Below are 10,055 nucleotides of genomic sequence, written 5' to 3' on the forward strand. Positions count from 1 at the left end.
TGCTAATTGAATTGGTCGATTGAAATGACCTCTACCATGTCGACCCCTACTCCCAGAGTAGGCACCACTAAATCATCCAAAGCCACGAGGCTTCTTGACCTCCCTATCCTCCCATTCCTACATGTGAATACACTCCAGTCTCCTAGCAATCTCCACATCCTCCTAGCGATCTCCACAGCCTGCTAAAAGGTAGTCTCAGTCTCCATCTCCCTTGCCATCCCAAACCTAAGACTGTAGCCGAGTCCCTCAATAAATCTATGAACCCTCACTCTCTCTCAGTATAAACCAGAAGAGCTGCATAGCATGACAATTCTGTAAACCTCATAGAATACTTGGTCACAATCATACCCTCCTGGTGCAAATGCTCAAACTCACAGCGTAACTCGTCCCTGCGAGTCTGTGGGATAAACTCCTCTAAGAAAAGAACTGAGAATTGAGACCATGTGAGTGGTGTTGCACCAGCTGGCCTACTCGATTCATAAGTCTGTCACTATCTATATGCCAACCCTGATGACTTGAAGGTAGTAAAGTCAACCCCGTTCGGCTCCACTAGACCCAAAGTGTGAAAAACGTGATGAAACTGGTCAAATAAGCAATGTGCATCCTCAGTAGGCTCTCCACTGCGAAGTCTCTGAAACCTCTCCATCCTCTTCTGCTCCTCAGCAGTCCAGGCTGGCCCTATCTTGGGTTGAACTGCGATGACTGGCTACACAGGAAGAACACCCAATGTCTGATACCAATGAGCCAGCTACTCTGGTGTACCTGCGACGGGAGTCTGGGCTCCTCCCCCAGCCTGTGAAGTAGCTGGTGCAACTGGGATCAAACCTACCTAAGTCAAACTCCCTAACATGCTCATAATGTGAGCCAATGTCTCTTGGAGTCTAGGTGTTGCAATAGGTCCCTCATGTGCCTAAGCTGTTCCTACAAGCTTAACATGATCTAGCATTTCCTCCTCGATTGGAGCTACTAGTGTCCCCATAGTGGCTGCTCTAGCAGAACCCCCAACTACAGCGCGTGCCTCACCTTGGCTTCTATCTTGGCCCCAGCCTCTCACAACTCTAATAGGGGGCACTAGTGCCTGCTCAGCTACCTAAAAAGAACGCTTCCTCACCATCTATGGGAAAATAGGAGAGCAAAGGATCAAATTTTGAGATAAACAAATCCACACGATAAAGAATGAAAGAAAGTGATGTTTCTTAACTGTCCGGTAGTTTTTGAAGATAAGTACAGATGTCTCTGTTTCGATCCGCAATACTCTATTAGACTTGCTCATGACTCGTAGAGCTGTGATACCAACTTGTGACAACCCAAAATCCTACTAAATGTCATGATGGCACCTAACCTCCAAGACTAGGTAAGCCAACATGCAATAAGGGTTCAAAACAACGAAATAAGATATAATATGTCTGAAATAACATAAATCGCAGAATAATACTCCAACAATAGCAAAATCAGTGATACATAATCTAAAACCAGGTAATACATAACCATCGGCTCTAAAACTAAACATAAGAAGATGTCTCAATAGTACAATACTATCTGAAAGAATAACAAAAATAGTATTAAGATAAGGGAAGGGGACTCCAAGGGTCTACGACGATCATGCATCACTACCTTGAATCCTCTCTAATAACAAATACTGCTCACTCCTGAGATTTGCTTCTACCAATGCCCGGATCTGCACAAAATGTGCAAAATCATAGTATGAGTACAAGAAAACATGTACTCAGACAGTATCAAGACTAACTCAGTAAAGTAATGACGAGGTTCAAGTCGTGTGATTCTCACTAATCAAAGAACCTATGAAATATACAGAATAACTTGTAACAAGAATATAACAAGATGCAATATCATCAATTATCAAATCAAGATATATCAACTCAACAAAGATAAATAAATCTTGACAGTCGAATTATCAACATATAGCAGAGGCATAGAGTAGTATGTTAGAACTCAACATAGAACCATATATAATGTATAACAAGGCATAAAGGATTCACATGCATAGACAAGATTCCACCCTTACACTCAACTCACCATCATCGGAATCTATATTGGAATCCACCAATATCGGTCAACTTACCACCATCCGCGTGTACGCCATCAAGAGATATGCATGAGAAAGTGACCTAGGGGATGGATCCAAATTCACATGATATACAGTATAATATACTCGTGCAAACACAACAACAATCATCGTAACTGGCACGGTAAAGACCTCGTTCCACAACATCATCAACACCACAATATTAGCACGGAAAACACCTCATGCCAAAACCAAATCAATCCGCTCAATATGTCTATATGTGTTGTAATCATAAAAATTCAAGATACCAATTCATTATAAAAGAGAAATAAGCTCACAATTCATCAATAAGGTGCACAAGGACATAATAATGATAAAGTGTGGATATGTGCTCAAGATGTGACACGTGGATATGACAAAATTAATTATAGCAGCAATTCTACAATAGTCCATCTTGGCTAATTATGAGATAATAATCCTATGCATGATCTCTAGTATGAAAGGATAAGCTCACGCAGTCATACAAATAGTTCAATATGTATCCTAGAAACCACACAATCAAAATAAGGCATAATAGAAGCCTAAAGTCTAATCCAGTCATAATTCATACATAGCACCTACATATACACTCGTCACCTCGCATATACGTCGCTTATCACATGTTACAACAAGAAAAATAAGGCCAAATCCTAAGGGTTATTCCCTCACACAAGATTAGGCAAGATACTTAACTTAACAATCCCAAATCAACCTTCTAATATAGCCTTTCCCTTAGAAACCACCTCCGACCGGCTCGAATCTAGTGAAATATAACTTTAAAACATCAAATAAGGCCATAGGAATTAATCCCACACAATAAAGCTTCAATATTTATTCAATTTTTAAAAGGTCAACAAAATTCAACCCGGACCCACACGATCAAACCTAGGTCAAGGGGTAGATTCCGACTATCCATGACTCAACGTGTCTAAATATATATTTGGTTTTCAAATCCAAGTCCAAATCATAGCTCAAAACCTTAATTCTCACTCTCTTAAGTTGTAAGAAAACCCCCAACATTCCATGTTTTGGGTGTTATTAATACATGTGGATTCTTAAAATAATATAAAAAATGTGTAGAAATCACTTATCCCAAAGCCTTGTGAAAGTCTCCAAGCCAAAATTGTCTCTCTAATAGTCTAGGGTTCAAAATATGAGAGCATGAGCTAAACATCCCAAAATATACCACCTAAGTGGTCTGCCCAGCGATTTTCGCATTTATGCGGCAAAACCTTCATAGATGCAAGATCCTCTAAACCAGTTGACCCACCGCTTATGCAGAAGACACTCGCATCTACGGACGCGCTTCTGTGCACACACCTTCAAATAAGCGGCCTCGTCTCTACGCAACTTCAACGCAGATGTGACCCATCTGGGCCACTTCCAAACTTGCTTATTAGAAACAAAACCTCGCACATGTGGCTCCGCAAGTGCGATTGCAACCGATCCCTAACCAACAGCAATGCTAGTATTCACCACTCGAAAAAAATCTAAAACACACCCGAACCCCTTCCAATCACACAAACAAGTCCATAAACACTACTCGGACCTACCCAAGGCCTCCAAACACCTACGATAACATCCCATCAATGGATCAATAATTAAATCACAAGTTGAACTTCTCTTAAGTTCAAAAACATACAAACTTTCAACCAAGCGTCTGATTCATGCCTAACCAACTCGGGACGCAATCAAATTCTGCATATGAGTCATTAACAACAAGATGAACCTACTCCAAGTCCCGAAATAACAATCCAAGCCCGATATCATCTAAGTTAACTCTCGGTGACACCTATTTACTCTTCACACCTTCAAATTGTCAACTTTGGCAATTAGAGGCAAAACATTCTAGGAACCTCCAAATAAAAATCGGAGCATACTGTTAAGTTCAAATAACCATACGAACCTATTGGAACCATCACATCACCAATTTGAGGTCATTTACACAAAAGACCTTGGTCAACTCTTACAACTTAAGCTTCCAACAATAGAGCTAAGTGTTCCAATTACTCCCAAACCTTCCCGAAATAAAACCAACCAAACTTACAAGTGACAAACAATAAAAAGCATACGAAAAACATAAAATAGGGCAACAAGGCTTAAATACACAAAATGACCGACAGGGTCGTTACATTCCTTCCACTCCCCCCTCACCCCCTCCACCCCGCCATAAAAAATAAATGGTTGTCCTTGAACGGGTTTAGAGTCATATTTGAAATGTTAAAATGGAAAGGATATCTGCTCTGCATATCATTCTTAGTCTCCAAGTTGCTTCCTCGACCGGTGGACCTCTCCAATGAACCTTCACTGATGCGATCTCCTTAGACTTAAGCTTCCAAACCTGCCTATCTAATATGGTCACCGGCTCTTTCTCATAAGCCAGATTCTCATCTAACTGCATTGTTCTAATGTCCAAAATATGTGACTTATCTTGATGATACATCCGAAGCATAGAATCATAAAATATCAGATAAAATCTCGAAAGACTAGGAGGCAAATAGAGTCAATAAGAAACCTCACCAACTCTCTACAATACCTCAAATGGTCCAATAAATCTCGGGCTCAACTTTCCTTTCTTTCCAAATCTCATCACACCTTTCATAGGCGAAACTCTAAGAAGAACCCCCTCGCCCGCCATGAAAGTCACATCACGAACATTTATATCAACATAACTCTTCTTCCTGGACTGAGCTATGTGAAACCTCTCCTAGATCAATTTCACCTTCTGCAAAGCAACACGAACTGAGTTGATTCCCAATAACGTAGCCTTAATGGGCTCGAAGCAACCAAACGGAGAACGACAATGCCTCCCATATAAGGACTCATATGGAGCCATCTTGATACTAGACTGGTGGCTGTTGTCATAGGCAAACTCTGTTAATGGTAGAAAGCCCATCTTTTCTAATTAGGAGATAATAATCCTCATGATCACTAGCATGAAAGGATAAGCTCATGTAGTCATACAAATTCTTAAACGTGTACCATATAGAGCACACAATCAAACTAAGGCATAATAGAAGCCTAAAGTCTAATCTTTTCATAATTCATACATAGCACCTATATATACGCTTGTCACCTCACATATGCGTTGCTTTTTACATATTACAACTAGACAAACAAGGCCAAATCATAAGAGTTATTTCCTCACACAAGATTAGGCAACATGCTTACCTTAACCAGCCCAAATCAACCTTCTAAAATAGCCTTTCCCTTAGAAACCACCCTTGACCAGCTCGAATCTAGCCCAATAAAACTCAAAACATCAAATAAGGCCATAGGAATTAAATTCCAAACAATATAGCTTCAATCTTTATTCAATTTCTAAAAAGTCAACAAGAGTAAACTCAGGCTCACATGGTCAAAACCCGGGTCAAGGGGTAGATCCTGACTACCCATGACCCCATGATTCCAAATGTCCATTTTGTTTTCAAATCTAATTCCAAATCATAGCTCAAAGCCTTAATTCTCACTCTCTTAAGTTGTAAGAAAATCCCCCAAATGTACCTCAAAATTTTATATTTTGGGTGTTATTAATCCATGTAGGTTCATAAAATAATATTAAAATTGGGTAAAAATCACTTACCCTAAAGCCTTGTGAAAATCTCCAAGCAAAAATAGTCTCTCTCCAAGTCTAGGGTTCAAAATATGAGAGAATGAACTAACAATTCGGAAATATACCACTAAAGTGGTCTGCCCCAGCAATTTCCGCATCTGAGGGCAAATTGGCCGCTTCTATGACATTGCATCCACAGAAAAACCCTCATAGATGCAAGATCCACTAAACGAGCTGACACACCGCTTCTGCGGAACACACCCTCATCTACGTACGCACTACTGTGCACATACCTTCGCACAAGCGGCATATGCAACTTCGACACAGATGTGATCCACCTGAGCCATATCCAAAGCCTCTTCTGAGAACCAAACCCATGCACATGTGGCTTTGCAGGTGCGATGCACTAGGCCACAAGTGCGATTGCACCAGATCCCAAACAACCAGCAATTCTAGTATTCGCCAACCTAACCCGGAATCAATCTGAGACACACCCAACCCCCCCGGGAACCCATCCAATCACACCAACAAGTCCACTAAAACTACCTGGACCAATCCAAGGCCTCCAAACACCTACGATAGCATCACATCAACGAATCAAAGATTAAATCACAAGTTAAACCTCTCTTAAGTTCAAGAACCTCCAAAGTCTAGCCAGGCGTCTGATTCATGCCTAACCATCTCGAAAAGCAACCAAATTCTGCACACAAGTATCAAACAACAAGACGAACCTACTCCAAGTACCGAAATAACAATCCGAGTCCAATATCATCAAAGTCAACTACAAGTAAAACCAATAAACTCTCCAAACCTTTAAATTGCCAACTCTCGACAATTGGACCCAACACATTCTAGTAACCTCCAAATCCAAATCCGAATATACACCTAAGTCCAAACTCCCCTTAAGAACATATTGGAACCATCAAATGAATTTGAGGTCATTTACAGAAAAGTTAAATGTCACACCCCGACCTCGGGAAGCGCGACCGGCGCTCGATCGAGATAATCTGGCTGAGCAAGCAAGTTAGATTTCCTTCTACCCAACTCAAATGTGAATAAAGAGGAGATATATTCTATGAATTAAACACTAAGATGATTTCATAAACAACCCCAACTCCATTAGCATTAGTTACTACATTTTTAAGTCTCAAAATACAAACACTTTCATAGTTTGAAGTGAAACATGTGATACACATACCACATTACTAGCTTGACTTTCCCAACACCAATACACAACCCATACTATATCTACAGAGCCTCTAATAGATACAAAAGAGTACAATGATAGTGTCGGAGCAAGACTCTGACTATACCTCAAAACATAATACACACGGAAAAAAAGATGCACGACCCCGAAATGAAGTGGGGCTCACCAAGTCAGCTGGGAAGAGAGTGTACCGCAATCACTGGTTAATGCCTGCTGCTGTGGAACTACCTATATCCATTAAAGATGCAGTGCCCCCGGCAACAGGGACGTTAGTACATGTCGAATAGTACTAGTATGAAAACCAAAACACCTATTCAAGGATTTGGAAATATAACATGAATATGATGAAACATGGTAACAATTATAGGGCTTAGGTAGCCATTAAAGTCAAAACAAATTTATTAAGAACTTCCAATAACATTTAAAAATTTCAAGTTAGGGATCCTCTGCAACCACCTTTATCCCAACTTGACACAATACCATTACTTGACACAAAGCGGCCCTGCCGCCTCACCCCAATGCATGCGGGTGGAGGTGTAATCACAATACCACAACTCTACACAAAGCAACCCTGCCGCCTTACCCCAATGTATGCGGGTGGAGGTGTAGCCACAACTTGGATTCTCAAAACGATAATAGTTTGTACAAAAGATTTCCCTTCGAATCAATCCCTTTGGCACCTTTGGCCTTAACAAAAATATGAGTTCATAAGATTTCATCATATAAGAAATAAGTTCTTGATCACATTGATTTCATACAAGGTTTTCTTCCCAAAAGGGTTATAACATAATTAAGTCACAATAGAAATCTTTAACACATGATGGTTCAGACAGGTTATGCAATTTGGGAATCAATTTACTAGCTTGAACATCCCACCTCAATAGTGTTTCAAGTTCGACAACACATGATGGAGTTTTGCAAGGATGCGAGAATTCTGATACTAGAAGAAGAGTTTAGCCTTCATACCTCGAAATAGCTTTCCTTGGTGTAACAACAACATCCCGACACTTCTAACGATGTTAATCTATAAAAGAGGGGAGAATCACAAGCATGATTAGAGGAATTCGTATGGCAAGAGTTGCTACACTAATGTCCCAACTTTCCCTCAACTAATTCAAGAACAAAACCACCCAAGATGGTTCAACAACTTCCCCGCAGTCTCTATTAGCTCATGCATGTGATAAATCTACCCTCATCATCCATAATCAACCCAAACCCGAAATTGAAGAATTTCGGGGAAGAAATTCTTACCTTTTTGAAGCCCTAACAAGTTCCTTTTGATGAAATTCCAAGGTTTGATCAAAGTAGAGTAGTGAAATCCTTAGTCCTCCCTTTCCTCTCTCTAGAATAGATCTCTCCTCTCTCTAAAATGTTAGGTAATCCCCCAAAAATGAACCCTCAGGCTAGATAAATGTAATGGGGGTCGAGTTATAAAATTGGAAAAAAAGAAGCCCCGATGCAGATCTGCGGTCGCATATGCGACCGCATAACGCTTCTCCGATCTGCAAAATGGACCACATAATGGCCTTCCAGCATTTCTGCTTCACTTTGCGATAGGTCTGCGGTCCGCAGACCAATTTTGCGGTCGCATAATAGACTGCAGAACCTCCTTCTGAAATTTCTAATGTGGGATCTACGATGGGATCTGCAGCCCGCATAACAGTTATGCGGCCGTATAATGGGCCACATAATGGTCCTCAAAATTGGCAAATCTTTCTGCTTCATTCCGCAGACGATCTGCGGCCCACAAACTGGTTTTGCGGTCGCATAGTGGACTATAGAACTGCCATGTTCTGCAAATGTTTTCCTTTAAATCCTCGACATACCAAGCAACCCCAAAAGTCCGTACCACAACGAGCTTGGAGGTGCGAAGAATTTCTACAATCCTCAAACACATTAGCTTACCTAGGCACCACAAAACCTCGGGTTCTAGGTGAAATTTCACGGGGCCTTACATCCTCCCCGCTTAAGAACATTTGTCCCCGAATGAGGGTATTAATCCAGCATTAACATTCATTATGACCAGATTGTTATTTCACACACCACCAATTCAAAATTTTGACTAACTCCCCAAATTCCCAAATATTTCGGCAGAGTTTCCCTTGTAGTTGGGCCTATCCACCTGTTAGAGAATCCCAGAAAACCAATCCTAACAACATAACCACAACACAACGGTGTAAACCAATTTGGAAACAACACCGGCATCAATGCCATAAATATGGATACGTGAAACACTGGGTGCACTAAAGACATCTCTGGAGGTAGTTCAAGCTTGTAAGCCACCTGACCAACCCTCTGAATGATTTTGTACGGTCCAACATACCTTAGACTCAACTTCCCTTTCTTACCATACCGCATTATGCCCTTCATGGGGGAAACCATCAAGAATACCCAAGCATCCTCTTTGAACTCCAAATCCCTGTGATGCACATCTGAATAGGACTTTTGACAACTTTGAGCAGTTTCCAACCGATCCTTAATCAAAACCTGATGCACAAGGTCTAGTCCTATCAATTCTGCTTCCCCAATCTCAAACCACCCAATGGGAGATCTACATTTCCTACCATATAAAGCCTCAAACGATGCCATCTGAATAATATCATGATAACTATTGTTGTAGGCAAATTCTACGAGTGAAAAATTATCATCCCGGCTACCCTTGAAGTCAAGAACACAAGCGCGCAACATATCCTCAACTGAATAGTCCGCTCTTCCTGCCCGTCAGTCTGCGGGTGAAAGGTTGTACTAAGAATCACCTGAATACCCAAACCTTGCTGAAATATCTTCCAAAAGTTAGTTGTGAACTATGCTCCTCGGTCTGAGATAATAGAAACTAGAGTGCCATGCACCCTGACTATTTCCTTGATATACAACTGAGCATATTGTTCTGCTGTGTCAGTAGCCTTAACAGGTAAGAAGTGAGCTGATTTTGTGAGTCGATCCACAATCACCCAAATCGAGTCATACTTACGAGGCATGCGAGGTAGTCGCACCACAAAGTCCATATTGATCATTTTCCACTTTCACATTAGAATTTCTATGTTCTGTGCCAACCCACCGGGCCGTTGGTGTTCGACCTTTACTTATTGACAATTTGAACATCTCTCCACAAAGTCTGCTACATTCCTCTTCATATCATTCCACCAGTAGACTTCCTTATGATCATGATACAACTTTGTAGAGACCAGGTGCACGGAATACCTAAGTGTGAGTCTCGGTCATGATTCTTT

The 10,055-nt window shown here is 41.0% G+C and overlaps 1 long non-coding RNA gene across 1 annotated transcript; it reads right to left on the minus strand.

Annotated features, from left to right (window-relative positions):
* Window positions 1-6,886: 6,886 nt before the first annotated feature.
* On the minus strand, window positions 6,887-8,754 carry LOC104113556 (uncharacterized). The gene is made up of 3 exons (XR_004511463.2): window positions 8,077-8,754; window positions 7,792-7,849; window positions 6,887-7,053 (listed from the first exon to the last, which is right to left on the minus strand). It is a non-coding gene; the product is annotated as an uncharacterized lncRNA (long non-coding RNA).
* Between the last annotated feature and the right edge of the window lie 1,301 nt (window positions 8,755-10,055).

This window comes from Nicotiana tomentosiformis, chromosome 8, assembly GCF_000390325.3.
Source record: "Nicotiana tomentosiformis chromosome 8, ASM39032v3, whole genome shotgun sequence".
NCBI classification, from domain to species: Eukaryota; Viridiplantae; Streptophyta; class Magnoliopsida; order Solanales; family Solanaceae; genus Nicotiana; species Nicotiana tomentosiformis.